This window comes from Leguminivora glycinivorella, chromosome 19 (assembly GCF_023078275.1).
Source record: "Leguminivora glycinivorella isolate SPB_JAAS2020 chromosome 19, LegGlyc_1.1, whole genome shotgun sequence".
In the NCBI taxonomy this organism is placed as follows: domain Eukaryota; kingdom Metazoa; phylum Arthropoda; class Insecta; order Lepidoptera; family Tortricidae; genus Leguminivora; species Leguminivora glycinivorella.
This window is the reverse complement of record NC_062989.1, coordinates 11,098,638-11,121,180: the sequence shown is the minus strand read 5'-3', so window position 1 is coordinate 11,121,180 and position 22,543 is coordinate 11,098,638.

The following is a 22,543-nucleotide window of genomic DNA, read 5'->3' as shown; positions in this document are numbered from 1 at the left end:
CAATCATTGATTGTAATTAGTTCCTGCAACGTTTTTTACGTGTTTTCTTATAAACATTCTAAAATTAGAAATGAGCAAAAAAACAAACTTTGATTAACATTACTTAGTTTACACGTGTATTTATTACTTATTGTGGTTTTTGTAAGAAATTTCGAGACTCGTGTTTATCTTTTCCTACTTGGAAGGTCTTAAGGAAAGTAACAGTAAAACTGAGGAATTTAAGATAGATATTTAAGAAGAAGGTAAATATTTTTATTTTTATTTTTATACGCACGCACCTCGACAGGAAATATCTTAAGAGTTCCTTTTGGACCTTTATCACAGTATAATAAAGAGTACTATCGTACAGTACGGCCACTCCCGCTCCCCGCTGAAAGTGCCGCCCACCCCCTCTCGGTTACATCACAATTACCGCCTGTCAAAAACGCGAACTGTCGACCTGTCATATTTCACTCATACAAGCATAGTACGCATTCACCTACACGAGCTTAGACTGTGTGCTAGGAACGCGCCTCTCATACATTTGATCGCCAGTGTCCGAGATGTGCCTTTGTGGTACGGAATCCATATATGACCACTTTCTTGTCCGTCCGTCTGACCGTTCCTCCGTCAAACAAAAAAGCGTACCCCTGAAATGTATGGGCCTTTTAGGCTTACAACTAGATGTCGCTGTTCGCAGCCTGGAAGTGGCCAAAATCATATTTTCCCCAAATATATTTGCATGTTTTTATTCTTTATAAGAAAAAATTCTATGACACATTTCTTTATTTTAAAATGATAATCACGTTAATACAAATTTTGAAAAATTTATATTTGTTGGCATCATCAGTGTAGTTATGATAGTATTTAATAGGTGGCGCTAAAAAATCGAGGTACGATTCTTAATATGAAGTATGTAAATCCTATATAAATAATCCATGCTACGAACAATATAACTACTACCTACACTTGAAAGTAGGCTATTTTTGCAGTAAAACTTCATAATTTCCTACAAAGTTAGATGCAACTTAGTTGTTTACAATGCACCTAAATGCCAAGGGAATATTTCCCACCCACTAGGGTAAAGCAATAACAGTCATAGGTTATTCTTGATCTGTAACATTTTATTTACACCACTAGAGCTCGTAAAGTCTGCCTTTATCTATTTTTAGATAACTATTAAAACTCCTGTGTTACTCTAACATAGTTTACATAATTATATAATTATACTGGAATTAGGTTATCCACATAATTTAAGACGATACAGGAGGGGTCAATTCTCCATACAAACGCTCTCGACTATTTCCTCCCTGGTTTGTAAAGATAGAGCACTGATTTTTTCAACACAGATTATTATTTCCTTTATTTATTTTGCTTCTTAGGTTAAGCTTTTTATAATATGAATATAAAAGTAAAATACAAAAACACATACAAAACAATATAAAAAACATATAAATACATTATAAAAAACCTAACCTAGGGTGCCGCCAGCAGCGGGGCAGGGTCCAAGCTGCCGGTGGTTAGGGCTGCAGAGAGAGGAACCGTCGGACTATCCGCGCCGTGTCCAAGATCACCGCCTTCTGCATCTGGCCCTTGATCCAGCCACCTAGCGAGAGTCTCTTAAGATGTTGGTCGAGACTCTTCGCTATGAGACCGTTCGCTGAAACGACTATCGGAACAATGATCGTTGAATCAACATCCCACATGGCGGTTATCTCGTGAGCCAAGTCTAGGTACTTACTGGACTTGTCCTTCTCGGCTTTCACGAGATTCTCATCATGGGGGATGGTGATGTCAACGAGCACGGCCCGGCGTTGCGGTCGATCTATTATCACAATGTCAGGCTTATTGGCTACAATAGTCCTGTCAGTGATAATAGATCGATCCCAATAGAGCGTGGCACGACCATTTTCAAGAACTGGCGCAGGCAAGTACTTGTAGTACGGTACTTCGCGGTCCACAAGGCCGTATTGAAGAGCAAGTTGCTGGTGAATAATCCTGGCTACGAGATTATGTCTGTGCAGGTACTCGCCGTTAGCAAGATGAGAACAACCGGAAATGATATGCCTGAGTGACTCTCCGGGACGGCGGCATGCCCGACAAATGTCGACCGTACCGTCCTTCAGGATATATTTCCGGTAGTTGTTCGTCATCATAACTTCGTCCGCAATTGCACAGGCAAAACCCTCGGTTTCTCCGAAGAGGTCCCCGAATCGTAACCAGTTCACCGATGCGAGCAGGTCTACATCGGGTCCCGCAATTATTATTATTTTTATCGGTGTCGGACGGTTTTGATTTTTTTGATATTCTTATTTTTAAAGACGCTTGAGCCCATCAAAAATTTCCAAAAACGGCGTTATTGATTATGGCGCAAAAAAAGGTGTGGTATTCAGAATTGGTTACAATTAGCCATAAAAACTAAACGGTCCGACATAGATAATTTCATTGTTATTCAGATTCTCAAATTTTGTTACGATGATTAAGTTTTGAAGGAGGAAACAGTCGAGAGCGGAACCTCGATTTTAAAGATGTTTTCGCAATATCTTTTAACTAAGTTTTTCTGAATGGACAATTTTTTTTCGATAAATCTAGTTAATAACACTAGTGTATTTAACTAAAATTCCCAAAGTGAAGGGGGGGCTCCTTTCCATTTTCGCTCCTGTAGCGTCTTAAGAAAATTATCTCTTATCAGTGCCGATTTTCACTTGTCATCGATTTTATTACGGACAGATTTCGATAATAAGTATTTAGGTAACGAGAATTCCCTATTCTATACTGTATGTACAATATTTATCAACATACTTATGAAAACATGAAATATTTTATTAGCTCAACAAGATTTGTACATAAAGCGCGAGTATTTAAAGTAGCTATTAATTAGTCCACTTCTCTTACATTTACAATAAAACTAGCTTGTGCCCGCGGCTTCGCTCGCGTTAGAAAGAGACAAAAAGTAGCCTATGTCACTCTCCGTCCCTTGAACTATCTCCACTTAAAAAATCATGACAATATGTCGCTCCGTTTTGCCGTGAAAGACATACAAACAAACAGACACACACACTTTTCCATTTGTAATACTAGTATGGAGTATGGATTATACTACTCTTTTCCTACTTTACAATGCTATAAGGGTCCATCTTTACAAAGTACATCCATATTAATATTATAAATAGAGAGCGGATTTCAGGTAGCGATTTAAATATTAATATGGATATGACTCGCATAATTAATTATTTTTTCTACACACAAAAAAATGTATCGGAACATAAAAATAAAACCCTTTTTGATGCTTGTGTGAATATTGGGCAAAGATTATGATGATAATAAATAAAAAAAATTTTGTTAATTCTTTAAATACTTTATTTATTTTAGTTCCTCTTCTTTTATATTTCGTCTGCGCTTTGCACACTTCCATTACGACTCAAATAATAGAAAAATGATAATAATTCGCTTCCTGTACACAAACTCCTTTATTTAGAATAAAATACTTTTCTTTAGTTTTTCTGTAATTTGTTGCAAAAATATAACATTAATTTTATATAATTATTCAGCGAAGTTTGAAGACCTTATTATAAACCACATGAAATGTGTTTCAAAAATACACTAGTCATATTCATATTAAAAATCGCTACCTGAGATCCGCTCTCTAATTTATAAATGGGAAAGTGTGTGTGTCTGTTTATTTGTCCGTCTTTCACGGCAAAACGGAGCGACGAATTGACGTGATTTTTTAAGTGCAGATAGTTGAAGGGATGGAGAGTGACAAAGGCTACTTTTTGTCTCTTTCTAACGCGAGCGAAGCCGCGGGCAAAAGCTAGTAATATATATTTCAGTAAATGTTACTGATACGATCCGATATTACACAATTCATTTAGTATGTCTTCCGTGAATCGCATATTGAACTTGAGAAAACTTTGAAAGAATATTGGAAACATTTATAGGTAGTTCAATATTTTGCAGAAATGCGATTCACTAGACGAGACGTAGTAAAATATGAATGGGAAAACCAGGGCAGATAATTTTATAACGTGAATCAAGTTTAATGTGACTTGTGCCTACCAGATAATAGAATATCTTATCAATGTTTTTCCCATCACGGAACAATGGTATTCCGGACCTTTGGGAGGCGTGCGCGGGGCCGAAGCCAACGCGTAGAGGCCCTTTCGACACTTTAATGAAATGTAAGGGGTACACCGAGCGGATGTTGCCCTTGCCCATATCATGGAACACACGCAGAGGCAACACCCGCCAGGGTGTAAGGACTATTTGAGAGTTAATGGAATCTAAAATGAACTGGGCTATTTTGATGAAAGTGATGGACTAAATACTGGGCTATGGATAAAAAACCGGACGCCTGCCTAATAAAACGGTAGCCAATTTTATTTCCGGCAGACGGTGACTCGTCCCCACAAGATGGGCCCCCACAAAAAGCGACATCCAAGATGGCTCAAGGGCAACACCGGTGTGAGAACTCAAGGGTGTCGAGAGGTGTACACCGCTTTCTGCCCAGTGGCTGTTAAGCCACTGCACCAACTCGCGTCTTATGCAAATTTTCACTTCCACCCCTGGGGCATGTAGCCCTAACGACTCCACTCTGGACGGCCAGCCAAGGCAACCCAGAGGTAGAGAGTACTGTCCCACCCACCCGCCTTACGGGTAACAGAACTCCCCAGGAGCACTCGGGTACGTGGGGTCGCTGTTCCCCAACAGCTCGCCACAAGCTGCCCTGCGTTGACTGATTGCACTGGTAAAACCAATGGGCGATGGGGTCGTCACATCCCTACGCCTTTATCAATGTTTATTATTAAGTGATTTGCGAATTTCGGTAGTTGTGAAACTGGTTCTTTGGTGACTAATATCAAAGGTATAAATAACTCTGTAAAGACAGGTAAATTCTAAGAAAAAAACGTACTTTGGAACAATCAAGAAAAATGTATGGTCAACTAGATGGCGCTACAATTTTGATTGCTTTTCGGCTAGATGGCGCTAACAATTTTAACACATATCAAGTTAATAATATGGGTCAAATGATCTAAAACTCAGGTTCAAAAGTTTTAATCTTGTGTCGAGAGATGGCAGTCTCTACTTTGACAGTAATTCTTTATGATACTTGTACTCGATTCTCTTTGCTGTTTTTGGTGATACGGGTCATGGGCAAATAAATAGACTTTTTTTAAAGTATTTAGGTACCTATATTGATAAAATATGCGGTGATTTATTCGGGGAAAACCCGAGATTTGTGTCAATATCAAATTAAACAATATCTTATCTCTTACAAATGACTAATCCTGGACTAATCTTATCTAATAACACAGAATATATAATAGTACAAGTACAGAAGGCCCACTGCTTTGATGTTCACGACATGCCGCCTTTTTAAATGCCTACAAAATTCTTACAAAGAAACGAGCCGCACGTGCGCGGCGTCCGGCGATAGGGTTGCCTATGGATTAAAACGAATTAATACTCAGATAAAATGTTATACTATTAATACTATTATATTCAAGTTTTGGGTTCTTTCTAGGTATGTCTATAGTATTTATATATTTTTGTTTAAGTTCCAACATCACAAGCCTTATTGAACCTTTCCGGGGTACTTATTAATAGTAGATCTGTGTAAAAATATCCTATGGTATTTGTTTTATTCATGATATCTATTTAACTATTAGCCATTTCACAAGCGGACATCGCATAAGAACCTTAAAAAAACTCGCGACGTAAAGTAACAATAGAACGTGCGAACGTGCGTTCCGTGAGAACGCGCGCCACCCCTGATTAGGCCGCGAACTCGCGGCCGCAAGCATGTACTTGCAGCGCGGCGATAGAAACGCGGAGTGAGCCGCCCCTGCTAATAATTCAAATTTCCATAATTGTATCAAATATATTTTATGTCAAGATCACCGAAGAGCGCGTTCAGGAAGTGGCTACTTTTTTTACAGGCTTGCCAAAAATATTAAAAAGAAGGGGAAAACTTGAATAAGGTACAGCGGGGCAAATCCCGACTGGGGGGCAAATATAACTGATCTATTTTTTTCATGTTTTACAATGTTTGCATTATTAAGTAGTGTCCACGGGTTATGGATGGTAGGTGTGTTCAGTGGATACATGTAGTTACAATTGCCCCCCAATCGAGATTTGCCCCGCTGCACCTTACTAATGATATGTTTTTTTTTACGAACTGAGATAAAAATCAGTGTGTAGGTTATATTAGATATAACCGGTTGTTATCAAAATAGTGGCGCATAACCATTGTAACAATTAGATATACTGTATAAATATTAACGTAAGTATCATATATGGCACTAATTATGAATAATGAGATGTTAAATATTAATACCACCATAATAATGAACTATCTAAAATTGGCATGTGCAAACCCGTTTTCCGTCATGCCGGGCAAATGAAACGTTGATACTTTAGTAAGGTTATCAACGTTTCATTTTTTTCCTTATACCGCTTACTTTATGACGGTACTTTCCCCACCATATTTCTAAACGACATAATACTATTTTCATGCCCTCCTTGTAAGTCGTCACTTAGATTTAGGCTAAATGTCCTCAACTGTGATTTTCATGAAACATGGCTAAGAACACTCCCGACTGATTTAGCTTTCAAAAAATAAAAATTAAATCTAAATCGGTTCATCCGTTCGGAAGCTACAATGCCACAGACAGACACGCACGCTAACAAACAGACAAACATACAGACAGGCAGACACGTCAAACTCATAACACCCCGTCGTATTTACGTCGGGGGTTGAAAAATGAACAATTTCGAGTGGATTTCCATTGAAAATCGAGAATAATGTAAGGAGAATTTTATCAGACATGATTACTTGATTGAATGTCAGTCTAGGATTTGCTTGATAACGGGGTATTTTCCCTGTTCAAGAGTTAATATCTTTATTTATCGTAATAACTATCGATAATATCAAGAGCTATGGACACAGTACCTACAAATTCACTTGAACATTTTATAACCATATGGAATGTTGAAGTTGTACGAATATCGAATAATATAAATTAGAACGAGCATATATGAGGACTGCAATGCCACAGTTTGGTTTTCTTTTAACCCCTTATTTGCCAAGAGTGGCCCTGAAACTTAAGTAGTTTCATGTGCTCTGCCTACCCCTTTATGGGATACAGGCGTGATTGTATGTATGTATGTATGTATATATGAGGAACTTTATGAACACAGTGGTTTGTCAGGTTCGTAGCAAATAAAAATCCGCGAGCTCGGCCTATCCCTCGGGGAAACAGGTGTATATAATTTAGTACAATAATATTTAAATTTATAAAATTATAAAGAAAATAATCTGCACTAAGGATTTGATACAACAATCTTAGGCCGGCAACAGACAGTCTTAAAAATTCATAATCTAAAGCCGTGTTTACACCAGCAAGTTATTGCTGCAAGTTTCGAGACGCAACTATTGGTAAGAGTGAGTGGCAAATATCAGCATCTCTTTCTTGCATATACCTCTGTTTCAAAACTTGCAGCAATAACTTGCAGGTGTAAACTCAGCTTTAGAAAAGATTTGTATGCAAACTGACACTGACAGATCTGTCAGTGTCAGTTTGAACTATCAGTTTGCATACAAATCCAAATTCAGATTATGAATTTTTCAGACTGTCTGCTGCCGGCCTTAGAACGTAGTCGTCGTTTTATACCATAGATAAAGACAAATATCTATTTATCATCTACTAGTAATCATCTCTCTCCCATTTGCCATTCTGCCGACCAGCGAACTGACAGTCGTTGATGCTACGCGGCGATTAAAACTCAGGCTGACTCAGTCACGCCAGTACAAAAGAGCGATAGAGAGCTACGAAACACTTAAATACAAAGCGTAAGCGATTGTGACCTAAGCTAGGTAGAGGAACACTTGGGGGGTTACCAGGAAGTACTGCTGGAAGCAAAGAGGATCGAGTTCTATAGAGAGTTACTGTCAAAATAAAATGTGTAATCACAGTGCATAGACTGCCATCTCTCGACACAGGCTTAAAACTTTTGAACCTGAATTTAAAATGTCAAATGTTAATATTAGCGCCATCTAGCCGAGCGTCCCCCAAAGGTGTAACGCCATCTAGGCCACCGTACCTTTTTCTCTATGTACGTTTTTTTCTTAGACTTTATTAGTCTATACGGAGTTACTTATGTCTTTGGCTGGAAATAAGCTGTTTAGGTTGAGAGAAAGGGACAGAGACATATAACTGATATAACTGCTATAGCGTTGTCCATCTGACCCTGATTAGAAAGATCACGGACCCGCTGAAAAACTTTTACGCCACGAGTGAACTTTGGCATTTTTAAATACTCATTAGTAACTACGAAATGCCAACTCATTAAGTGAAATTTACAGACAAGGCACGTACTCATCAAACAAATGACTTGGTCGTAACAATTATAACCGAAATAAACGGGAAACTTTGTTAAATAACTAACTTACACCCTTGTTTAGAAAGTTCATTTTGTAATTGTATTTTTTTGTAATTTATGAACTTACATAGGTACATACAGTCATATATTATAGTTCCCGAAGAGGTAGGCTGAGAATATCTACGGATTTTTCACTTGCTATGATACATTTTACATACTTTTCGACATTTCCCCGATTTTATCAAAGACCGAGAAGGTTTTTTTTGTGAAATAATTTAGTACGGAATGGTTTTTCATTCTAAACTCAAGTCATATTCACCAACTTATACTATGTGACCCACACCGAAATCGAGAAAATAAAAATCCCATACTTTTTGACCTTGAAATTTTGAATTAAAATTTTCTCAGTAGGGTGACCCCATTAAGTAATTAACCGACTTCAAAAAAGGAGGAGGTTCTCAATTCGACTGAATGTTTTTTTTTTTTTTATTGTATTTTTTTTGTATGTATGTTACTCGATATCTCCGAGAATCGTGGACCGATTTTCAATATTTTTTTTTTGATCGAACCGGTATAACCCCGAGATGGTCCCATTGGCACCAAGTCAGGGTCTGATGATGGGATCCTGGAGAAATCGAGGGAACTCTTCAAATGTTATAGGCACATGTAATGTTTTTAGTCTATTTTTCAAAGGTACACCAGTATTTACGTCTGATGGTAATAATTTTATGTGGCTGAGCTGATGATGGAAGGTCAACTCCTCAATGGTTAGGAGTTAAAGGATAATTCTTTCACTACTGTACATGTATTCGGACTGATACATATAATATCACTAGGAACCACTAAAAATCAACAAATAAATAAACTTTTTAACAAAAAATAAAACCGCCTTCAAAAATAAGCGCGTTACAAAACACGGAGAAACTAAAAAGCCAAAAATAATAAACCTTTCAATTCAGATTTCTTATCGTATTGCAATAAGCTAAACATCCAAATTATAAACAAATCAATTATTTTTGGAGTCGGTACCAGCCTGTGTATGGTTGGGTGGGGCAAACAGGCAAGGCGACGAACAGGTCTGGTACCGACTACAAAAATAATTAATTTGTTTATAATTTGGATGTTTAGCTTATTGCAATACGATAAGAAATCTGAATTGAAAGGTTTATTATTTTTGGCTTTTTAGTTTCTCCGTGTTTTGTAACGCGCTTATTTTTGAAGGCGGTTTTGTTTTTTTTTAGGTACCCCGTAAAATGTAGTATGTAGTCGACTATATATGTTTTTAGGGTTCCGTAGTCAACTAGGAACCCTTATAGTTTCGCCATGTCTGTCTGTCCGTCCGTCCGTCCGTCCGTACGCGGATAATCTTAGTAACCGTTAGCACTAGAAAGCTGAAATTTGGTACCAATATGTACATCAATCACGCCGACAAAGTGGTAAAATAAAAAGTGGAAAAAAATGTTTAGTTAAAGGTACCCCCCCTACATGTAAAGTGAGGACTGTTTTTTTTTTCATTCCAACCCCAACGTGTAATACCTATATTGTTGGATAGGTATTTAAAAAAAAAATGAATAAGGGTTTGCTAAAATCGTTTTTTGATAATATTAATATTTTCGGAAATAATCGCTCCTAAAGAAAAAAAAAGTGTCCCCCCCCTCTAACTTTTGCACCATTATGTTTGAAAAATATGAAAAAAATCACAAAAGTAGAACTTTATAAACCTCGTTGTGTAACCCCCTTATATTAACCTAATAAACTTTTCATTTTAATTTTTTTTCATTATAAAGACTTTCTAGGAAAATTGATTTGAACTTGATAGGTTCAGTAGTTTTTGAGAAAAATACGGAAAACTACGGAACCCTACACTGAGCGTGGCCCGACACGCTCTTGGCCGGTTTTTTTATATATTGTATTAAAAAAAATATAGTTTACTAAGACACTAGCTGGTAATAGGTTTAACCTGCCCAAAACCATGAATCTTAGCCATGAAACTTGTACTCGTAAATGTTTTCAGAAGGTTTATTATCGCTCGTAATTAGTTAACGATGCTCGCAAGCGGTCGTTATAATTTTAATATTAGTAAAAGCTTTATGTGGCTAAATACCTGCATGCCCTTGGGACCACTTGGGTATCCCCAAGAACACGTGGATTTATTCAAGCGTATTTGCTCAAAAGCAGATGCTAGCATTTATTATGGCTTCTGCAATTGTTCTATCAACAAAAAATATCATCACTACACTTTATAAAACCTCTTGTAAACCCATCTCCATAAAACCCCGCGATGTGCATACTTACATATGTATATTTTTTGCGGATAACTTACACTACTGTCAATAACAAACACATATATTATTACAAGCCCACATTGTGTCTCACTGCTGGGCAAAGGCCCTTTGATTTCCACTCGTCCCGGTTCTGGGCGATCTCCGGCCAGTCGTTGAGATATACGTCCAGGTCATCCCGTCATCTCCGCCTAGGCCTGCCAGATCCTCGTCCGTCTTGTGGCATCCATTACTGTGGCTACTTTAGCCTTCTATGGATGTATACGGCAGACATGGCCTGCCCAGTCCAATTTCAGCTTGGCGGTCTTAATCCCAACATCAAAAACCGGCCAAGTGCGAGTCGGGCTCGCGCACAAAGGGTTCCGTAGCAGCAAATATAATAAACCAATAACTTAACCAAAATTACAGTTAAATCAACCTATCTCAAAAACTATAAGAGATACTTTGATCAAACCAAAAATCGTTGAAAGAGTTAATTAGCATGCATCACCTCTATTTTTTTTAGAATTTTATACCCCGTAGTTATAAAAATAGAGGGGGGGGACATACTTTTTACGACTTTGAGAGCTGATATCTCAAAAACCGTTCACTTTAAGAAAAATGTTTTTAGAAAACTTTATATCATTTTAAAAGACCTTTCCATTGATACCCCACACGGGTATGTACATCGAAAAAAAATTTTCATCCCTCAGTTACATGTATGGGGGCCCCACCCCCAATTCTTTTTTTTACTATTTAGTGTCATAATTTTGTAGCGGTTCATACAACACATATTCCCATCAAATTTCATCACTGTAGTACTTATAGTTTCCGAGTAAATCGGCTGTGACAGACGGACAGACGGACAGACGGACAGACGGACAGACGGACATGACGAAACTATAAGGGTTCCGTTTTTGCCATTTTGGCTACGGAACCCTAAAAATGAGTGCTTTTGAGCGCAGCGTAGCGTAGAGTTTAGGTTAGGTTAGAGAACAAACACATATGATGCAAATAATCAAATGTTGATTGTGAAAATTTTCTGAAAATACTAGTTTGTTGTAGCCACCTAAAACTGTAAATAACGACTAACAATATTAGAAAATGTATAACAAAATGAATTAATAAATCTTATGTACAATAGAAAATTGTCTAGAAGGTCAAGATGTTCCTCCTGCATGTTTTTGTACTTCAAAACAGACGCAATCTTGGCATCTTTTGTGATTCTAATGAATTTACACTGTGATTGCAGTACTTTTGTAGAACTTTTGAGTATATGAGATCTTTTTCGCGATTTCAGCATTGGTCATATAATAAAAATTGTGCAACCTCAAAAGTCACCATGCAAATCATACTATGGAAATTTATAATTTATCCCGACGTTTCGAACACTTTACAGCTTTCGTGGTCAACGGGTGACTGAGGAAAAAATTACAATGTGCAAAAGCTATAAGCTAACTAACCACATACAAGAAATAATCCGTCGACCGAATCGATTTAATCCGTTTCCATAGTTTTATTTCATGATTAACTATTGCAGTAACCGAAGACAATATCACCATGCAAAGTTTGGTTGGTCCTTTTTTTATTTCACCCTGTATCTATATCAATTTTTTGTTCCCCGTTATTAATCCAACGAAGTATAATGACAATGAAGCAAACAGTAAAACCTTTTATAAAGTCCAATAAACCCCAAATATCTGTCACAGTTACAGTATGACGTAGTTCATGAATTCAGAATAAATTCTTACCATGCGCCGTTATTTGTATCCATTACTCCCGTGACCTTTACCGATGAATATATTGACATTAGCTGGATTAAACATAATGGATAATGGATATTAAGTGGTTTAAAGTAACAGTAAAAAGTAAGGATTAAAAAATGCGCAAAACGTGCCCAATTGAACATATGCCTAACTTGTGGGTTGAGACCCTCATTGTTTGATGAAAAACCTTTTAGCTTATTTGATCTAAATACATACATATGAGACTTTTGAATCATTCACGATTATTTTCATAACACTTATATTGATTGGGAATTAGACATTTCGACGCAGTCACGTGCATCATGATCACGGAAAATAGAAATATCGGGAGCTCGATAACAATCAAAAAGGTCTATATCCCGGTTAATATATTATTTAAGGGCCGGTTGCATCAAACCGTCTGTCACCGTTAAAGCGTTGGTTAAATTTTATTGTATGGGAAGTTCCATTGACAGCTGCGTGACGATGTGTCTGTCAAATGTGGTTGATGCAACTGGCCCTAAGTCTACATACACCACAGTCCACAGTAACCAGACACGGTGTCTAAACAGCAATGCGTAAAAGTAAATCGTATGCAATAGACGCAAAGGCCTACGATGATGATCACAAGTGAACTGAAGATAGTATTTTGGGACTCGACACAACGTACAAGGAGGGCTGACCCCAAGTGATATGGGAATATAGCCAGGAGAAAGAAGAAAACAATCAAAATAGGGTAATCACAGTCTACATGCCCGTCAGTATAAATCAAGTGAAACTACGTGAAACTAACCAAGAATTATTACGTAGGTATAATGTATCAGATGTTGTTAATTTATCATATTACTACATACTTACATACCAGCTTTTATTTACACCGATCACTACATGCCTGAAGCATGATTTCATACATTTTCGTCACGGTTCAACGATAATAAATTAATTACGCCTGTAATAATGTCATCAACCCTGCTACTACTATAATAATAAATAATGTTTATAAATTTTATCACGATATTCACGACCACGGGCTAGAAGTACTTACTGATAGGAATCAGACTATATACTACTACTGTGTACTTGTGCAGTATTGGTTCGGACTGAGTCCCGATCGGGCGATATTAAATATTTTTGATATGATGAGTCTAAAATTTATTATGTGATACTACGGTAGGCACAATAACAGCCGACTGAATGATTTCTGTCTCAATCCCTAGAAATCTTAGCAGCATCGGTGCTTGACGGTGCTTCAAATAACGCTGCATTGATTAAATATTGCAAGGAACGTCAAAAATGATACTGAGCCGATATTATTTTTTCTTAAATGGTTCTTATTTAATTTTCTGCATATTTTTTGTCCACCCTTTATTGTGAAACATGACCAAATTGGTATTTTTATTAGGTTGATGTATTTCTAATTTGATATTACAGAAATAGCCATGTGCAGATAATTACGAATAAGAAGCTGAAGCGTGCGGGATCCATAACCGTTGTAATTAAAACAGTAACTTCAGTTTTATGTTTTTTTTTAATAACACTAGTTATTAAGACAACAAACATAAGTATAGATAATAAAACCTTCCTAACACAATAGAGATACCTATTTTAAAGAGTTTCGATGTGTATTGTCAATATGTGCTTGAAGTCAAAAACATATGTAATTATAATTTTATTACATCCTTCAGCACGTTATAGTAAGGTCAGATATATTTGCACAGTGCGTTGTGAGTATTTACGATTACGATGTTCAGTGTTCACGCAATGATTCACTGAGTCAACGCTAACATCTGATCAATTGCTGTTGAAGTATATCGAGCAATCAGATGGAATATTTTGTTAAAGTTTGTTACAAAACCTTGGACAGTCAGTGGTCTATTTCACAACCGTGATACTTCGCCGTTCATTGCCTGTTCAACAAGGAAATATTGACGCTGAGTAACAATGTTACTTATCAACCCAGAAATAGGCACAGTCAGTGTCAAGTGTCAATGTCATGTCATGTCAATAAAATTCGAAATTAAGTTAGTTCGCGGCAAAGCATATTATATTATTAAATTAAAACGGGACTTAATCGCGTAAAACTTACGTTTTATATTTAACCCGACGTTTCGGACATGACATTACGTCCGTGGTCACGGGTAGACTGACTGGGAGTTGTATCAACATCTTCTAGCTGTACGAGTTTTTCGAACTACCCGCACTTGATTGTCATCAGTCACTTTTACGCTAGGGTTGCCACTCTGCCTACATACAACACTCACGACATCCGATGGTATGAGACGGGAAGTTTTCTCACGTTTACACTTGCTAATCACTGGATTCCACGAAGATGAAATCCCTTGCCCTTCATTTTGATTGAAATTACGATGTTTCCTGATTTCAATCGCTTCACGTACTTTCCTGCTATAGTAAAGACGTTCAGTTGAAAGGACTTTGGGATTATGCAGTTCAATCCAGTGGTTCGGTCCTGACTCTAGCAAATGCTCGGCAACCGCAGACTTATTTATTTGTCGTTTTTTGACCGCCGCGATATGTTCTTTGACCCTTTCCGCTATGGTGCGTTTGGTTTCTCCAATATAAGAACTACCACAGCTACAGTCAATCTTATAAACGCCTGGCGTCTGATATGGAATAACATCCTTTGCTGACCTTAGTTGCCCCGCCACCTTCGACAACGGCATGTACACAGTCTGTATCGAATACTTCTTTAGTATGGTACCAACCTTGTCTGTCACTCCCTTGACATAAGGGCATTTCTCAGGAGGCGCGTTTTTACGTGTCCGGGGCAAAAAACGTCAGAACGGACTGTTCTAAAAATCTGAATTAATTCAGGGACAATCTATAGCCTCTGTTCTATTTGGTACACAATTAAATTATTTATTTATTATTTGTTTAATATAAGAAATAAAATGTTAAATTCGAAAAATGACCTTCGGTGGGCGTGTCCCGCACCCAGAATTTGCAAAACAAAAAATCATTACTCAAGATGGAGTTGTTGTTCGCAGTTGTTATAGATATTCACGTATAAGGTATTAGTTAACCTATCATATTTTCTACATAAAAACAATATGTTAGCTAAACTCATCGAGTAAAGACAAATTTACGATGTGTCCCGGGCTAGTGACTGATTTCGGTGCAATTTTTTAAACATGACGGTACTCTTACAAATTAGTAGATCAGGGAGGCAGTGGCACACATATAGTATGTTTTAGCTATGTTTTAACCACTCAGTGTAGAAGGGATGCAGTACCGTTTTATAAAGGGGACTTTTTAAAGGTTTCTCAGTTATTCGCTGGGTTTGGTCTCATGTTTTTTAAGATTCGGTGGTTCAATTTACTCCCACAGTTTTAATCCATTTGTCGTTATACAAGACACAAATAAATCCTTGAACAGATGTTATTTCGTCATTATGACACCTCCTCTGTATCATGCATGCTATTGCAGTTATCTCCAAAAAGCGATAAAATTTGATATCAGTGGTGTTGATTTCCGTGGTTTCGGTGGATTTTTTGACCACCGATATCAAAAAAAGTGGCCACCGTCTTCGATTGCCACGTTGTAAACTGGTTTATTGTGCATTATACAGTATAATTTCTTACTTAAAGAGTAGGATATACTCTATAAAACCATAAAACTATGTTTGTAACCAAATAAAGTCGTACTATGGGTACAAAATTCACTATTAGATAATGATCAGGATATTATCATGTTAAACTTGGTAAAATTGCGCTATTATTAAACTTCTTACATAAACTGTCATCGAATTAACATGAAAATATCAATAAATTGAATAATAAGTCATAAATAAAGTTGAAATGTGGACTAATGTGTAAAAAAATGAATTCGGTGGTGCAAATTGATTACAGTGCCCATACATAATTTCGGTGATTTTAAAATATCAGATTTCTCAAAAACTATAAGGTTCTAATGGAGGCCTCCACCACCAATATTTTTTATATTTAGGCTAGATTTCAGTAAATTGACTGACATATCAAAAAAGTAGTAAATAAAAATCGGCACCGAAATCAGGCACCGAACGTCATCTCTGAGAATCGCCCAGGGCATAAATGCCGGTCGTCTTGCAACATTCGGATGCTTCTTCGCAGGCTTTCGTCTTGGTTGCCGACAATCCACCCTGTACCCATTCTTTCTAAGAACCTCCTGAATGTGTGACATCTCACTCTCTAAAAATTCAGGGCCACAAAGGTCCCGTTTTAATTTAATAATATGAGTGAAGATCGTGTTAGTTTAAATCAATATAAAGCATATTATACCTAAATATAGGTACATAGTTTCAATTCAATGCAGAGTTCACGGTCTACTGGGTCGTGGGGTCGCACATAATATGTGCACAGCCGAAACATTCAATCATTGAAGCCGCCAGACAGACAACGTATCGGTTATGAAACGTGACGTCACCACATGGTGAAATTATACATTCACTTAGTAGAAACAGTAATAGTTATTTGTTATACAAGGGGGCAAAGTTGTATTTTAACGCCGAGTGCGGAATTGAAAAACGAGCAAGTGAAAGGATTCTATAGTTGAACCACGAGCGAAGCGAGTGGTTCGAGAATATAATCCTGAACTTGCGAGTTTTTAACACACGAGAAGTAAAATACATTTGCACCCGAGTGTAAAACAAAACTTTTCCCCTCACTATAGCGAGGAAACTACAACGCAAAAAATGCGTTTATCACTGCTTCCAGTAGTTCCACAGGTGGTAAATCATCTTTTTTACTAGATTCGCCTACTTTTATCAATTTTAAAGCAGTTATTTTGACTTTATTCAAGGTCAAATTACTTTACCCACTAGTGGATAAAATGCGTTTTTACCCGCTGGTATTAAATGACAAAACACGTTTTTCCGAGCTGGTGAGGGGAAAACGAATATATTAAGGCGGAATTGTGGTTAAGTTATACTACCATATACACACTACCTACTACATTTCATCATTAACTGCAGAGATAGAGTTGAGGTTCGTCAGGTCGCAGATGATTATGAACAGCAGCCAAAACATTGAATCATTGACGACCGAAAGACAAAGCATCTAGAGGAAATGTTATTGATATAGAATATACGAAAATTACATCTGATGAGGTGATCTGTGTACACGGGTGTCCGGTTTGAACCGCCATTGCCGGATGGTGGAGTTAGATACCGGAACACTAGCTCATATACCAACTAACAGGGAAACGTCACTTTGACTTAGTGATTCTGATTTGTCGATGGGATTTCTGGGTGTAGCCAAGCAGAGTGTGAACGATTGCATTCCCACGGCGCTGTTAGGAAATTTTGTTAGCTTTAATTTTTCCACAGAAAACTAGTAAAAATAAACATTAATTCCCCGTCCCATTATAATAAGAGAAATTGAAAAAATCCATACATGGAACATGCTGAGTGCTCACAATAATAAAAAAAATTACAATTCGTCACTAATTTGAAAAAAACTCGTAACTTCTTTTGTCAGTGAAAAGAGAAATGTAGTAAAATTGTAGGGGGTGCATACGGAGTTATTGCATGCGTTTCAACATTGAGTACCAGTGTGAAATAAAAGATTTTTTTTTTCAAAGTACCTAGTGACGGACTGTTACTTCGACCAAACTGATAAAAATCGAAACAAAAGTCAGTGAAGAAATGGTCAGTTTGAGAAGTATAGCCTACAGTTTTATATTTTGCTCGTGTTACTCGTAACAGGTAACAAATGGTTATAGTACGAAGGTATGGACTCATTAATTTGTTTAAACTTTATCAATCATAAAATCGTATGTTAAAGAGTTTTGTATGTAACATCGTGTCACATTGTAGTAATTTATTTCAATTTCGCTAAATAAATTTCTAACCAAAAATTAGGATTAGAACTGCTTTTAATTATGTACTTTCAGTAAAACATTTTGCCACGTTCACAAACTATTACCATAAATTTTCTAAATAACTACAAATCATCTTCGTTCACAAATACTAACTGTTATCATATTAACACATCTATAAACAGTCTCTGACAAAGTTACTAATGGTCTAATCTTGGTTTATATTACGCTAGTAGTACGTAGTACCTACTCGTATCATGCAACGTTGCGAATCGACTGCGTGCCCATGGCGTCAGTATGACGATTGTAGAGAAACTCCTACTATTATGTAGCTAGTACCATGACTTTATAATACCTATACATTACATTAGGGCACATTTAGACGGCGAGCGAACTCGTATGCGATTTTAGTTGCATTTAGTTGTATATCTACCATAAAAAAATCTAATAGTCTACGTACTCTATACATTTATAAATGCAAGTGTCCTGACTGACTACTGACTATATACTGACTGAGCTGAAACTAGAACCGCTACAGATTTGTAATTTTTATTAATGCAATAAAAAATCCACCCCTAAGGGGTTCAAAACGGGTATGAATAATATGTTTGTATGGGGATCAAATTTTATTTTGAGTTAGAAACGTGAAACTTGGTGAAAAGGTACTTAATAAATAGAAATACGAGAATGTAATTTCAGCATATTTGCTCAAATCTCCGAATTTTCTGTCTGCGATAGACTCAATTAAAAACTGGCACGAGTTTTGTATAAGCACCCGATTCTAATCTACCAATTTGTAATGGTTTTGACACGTCCTTGACAATAGCTTTAATGGCGCGCGTGTAACTCATTCACACTGTTTATAGAAGTCAAACAAGTTTGTCATTAGAAAAGGCGCGAAATTCAAATTTTCTATGGGACGATAAGCATTCACGCCAATATTACGCCTGTATTACGACGTATATGGCTCGACAATCTCAACATGCTTTACGTACCGTGTAGTATGTTAGTTTATCAAACTAATTTTTTTCATCAGTACTACCATAGATTAAAGATAAGAAGATCATTCATACCATCCCATACATTAAAATACGACCGCCTAAGAACGCGCATACACTACACCACATATAGATGGCGCCAAAAAAAAAATGCCTTGTTGCCATCGATTATTTGTAGATTGGCATTAAGTGTCACTTTCGAGCCATAAATCTATGTCAAAAGTGACACTTAACACCACCTACAAGTATAATCAAAAGCTACAAGACATTTTTTGTGGTGTATTGTATGCGCGTTCTTAGGCGGTCGCATTTTAATGTATGGGGCGGTATGATCTTCTTATATTTAATCTATGGTACTACCAGAGAGAGCGTTCTTGGGTCGACCAGCTGGTTGCCGTCCGGCGGGTCGGCCCAGGGTGGCTAGCCGAATGGCACAATCGCTCACGAAACGCTCACGAAACGAAGCGCTAGTAGATATCTATTTCTATCGCGCTTGCGTATTGGCGCGACAGAGCCAGCGGCGTATCGCTTTCGTTTGGCGTCGGAGAAATGCTATTCGGCTACGGGGCCTGGTATCGCTGGGAAGACAGTGTGGCGGCAGCTTCAAGTCAGTGATTGGCAAGAGACTGCGAAGAATCAGGACAGGTGCCGATCTCTTATTTCGGAGGCCAAACTTCACTTTGGATCATTGAGCCACAATAGTCAGTTAGTACTACCAGTGTACACTGTACAGCATCACATCATAGGCATCTATATAAAATCAGATGTGAAGACAAAATGCCCATCGTTCACGCTCCTCGTATCGTAGTGAGTTGTCTCTATATATACATATAACATATAAATTCTAAAGCGGCTATAGAATATAAATTAAAGTCATACACCTTTTATCAGAATGAAATTACTTCGTGAATCTGAGTACGAATTACACAAAAAGTCTACATAAAATGTAAATCTAGCATTTCCATTCATAAAATATGACGCCACCTACATGGACTGAAAGATATGAACTTGTAACAACTGTACCCCACGCAGAAAACCCGTGTAACTATTACGAAACGGACTTTACCGCATTTTATACTCTTTTTACCTATATTAAAGTTGAATACACTTTGCAAAGTATTATAAGTCACCATCGTGTTTATTTATTTACGTTTATGAGGCGTGAATACTATTATTTAATGTTTGCTGAATTTTCAGAGCAGTGGTTATTGTCATCATTATCATTGCTTTATCCCGGCATTTGCCACTGCTCATGGGAGCCTGGGGTCCGCTTTGACTAATCCCAAGATTTGGCGTAGGCACTAGTTTTACGAAAGCGACTGCCATCTGACCTTCCAACCCGAAGTGTAACTAGACCTCATTGGAATTAGTCCGGTTTCCTCACGATGTTTTCCTTCACCGAAAAGTGACTGGCAAATATCAAATGACATTTCGCACATAAGTTCTGAAAAAGTCATTGGTGCGAGCCGGGGTTTGACCTCCGGAACCAAAGTCGCACGCACTTAGCGCTAGGCTACCTGTAAATTAGGTAAATTCATGGTAGATAAATATAGACAAATGTGCAATTTTAACTATAATATAGTGTTACCACCATGCGAGCATTTAAATTGACAATAATATAAGTCGTTAGCAATTGTTTGCGTATATTAGCACCTCATAGATATACAGGGTGATTCATGAGTCGTGAGCAGGAATGAACAGGGTACTGGGAGGGTCACACTGAGTAACTTTCATAATGGGGCAACACTGAATTATGTTTTTTTTAATTGATAGTTAATCATCAATTAAGTCATAATTAGAACGTAATTGATAATTAGCTATCAATTAAGTACCTATCAATTAAGTCATACTTAAGAAAATTGTGATTTACAATTCAGTGTTGCCCCATTATGAAAGTTGCTCAGTGTGACCCTCGCCAGTACCCTGTTCACTCCTGCTTACGACTCATGAATCATCCTGTATAGTGACTATCCGTTCACCGGCCGACAACGATCGAACTGTCAATTTAATAAGTGACACAGAATAACTGACCGTTGCCGTACGGCGAAGTGATAGTCAATCATCATCAGCAGTCCACTGCTGGACATAGGCCTCCCTTTCACGCCACCGTTTCCGATCTTCGGCTGCTCGCATCCAACTCCTGCCAGGCATCCTGCGCAAATCGTCGCTCCACCTTGCCTGAGAGCGTCCTAGACGTCATAGTCAATAAATAAAAAAATAAAAAAAATAAAAATAATAAAAAAAAATAAAAAAAAGCCTTTTATTCCAAATCTTACATTTAAAGTGTTTATGTATTGGTTAGTAGTTTCAGTAGTCATAGTCAATACAGGAGGTCTAATATTGCTATTAATTATTATGTGTTTCATTAACTAAGCATTACTGGGTGGATTTCAACATGTTCCAAATTTGCCTAATTTTGGTGGTATTTTTTATTTTTGTAGTTTATGTATAAATTATGTATGGATTATACGTAACTAGTCCCAATGTATATTGTGTACTAATGCCCCCGTAATACACATAGTATTTTTGGAGATATTATGGTTTTAATAATTTGGTTGCCACCAAAATTGCGTATACCCACCAAAATTAGGTTTACTGGCCACCAAAATTGTTCATTCACACCAAAATTAGATAGTTCTGCAAATCAATAGTACATTTATATTTAATCAGTTATAAAATAAAACAAACGCAGATGTTTTATGATCCGTTTTATTATAGTGATTATCTAATTATAACAAAGTACAAAAAACAGAACAATCTATATTCAGTTTTCGAATCAAATAATAAGAAAATAAAAATAGAAAATGTTACACTTAATTAACAAGTTTTTTAAGAAACAACGTGTCTCAGTGAAATAAATCAAACTTATGAAATACTACAAAAATAAAAATCAACAATTCTTTTATAATATGCTCTGAAATTCTGTCTATTCCTTTTTTGTCTTCTTCAGTCTTTCACGAGGCTGCATGCTGCTTAGAGGTAAAATCTTACCTTGGGCTTTTTTACGATGATACCGTTCCCTTTCTTTTCTTCGCATATCTGCTGCTTTCTCAGGATCACTCATAATTCTTCTTTTTCGTTCCCGCTCAGCAAGTTTCTTCTTTTCAAGGACCTCTTCTCTTGATTGTTTCTAACCGCCTTCCAAATCTCAAGGGAAGGGGTTCTCAATTCGTCTGTATTTTTTTTAATGTTTGTTCCTCGATATCTCCGTCGTTAATGAACCGATTTTGATTTTTTTAAATTATTGAATGTATATGCATACAGATTGGTCCCATTCTTCTCAGAACCCAGTTCTGGTGGTGGGATCCTGGAGAAATCGAGGGAACTCCTCAAATATGAAAGGCATACATATGGTGATTTTTGTGTT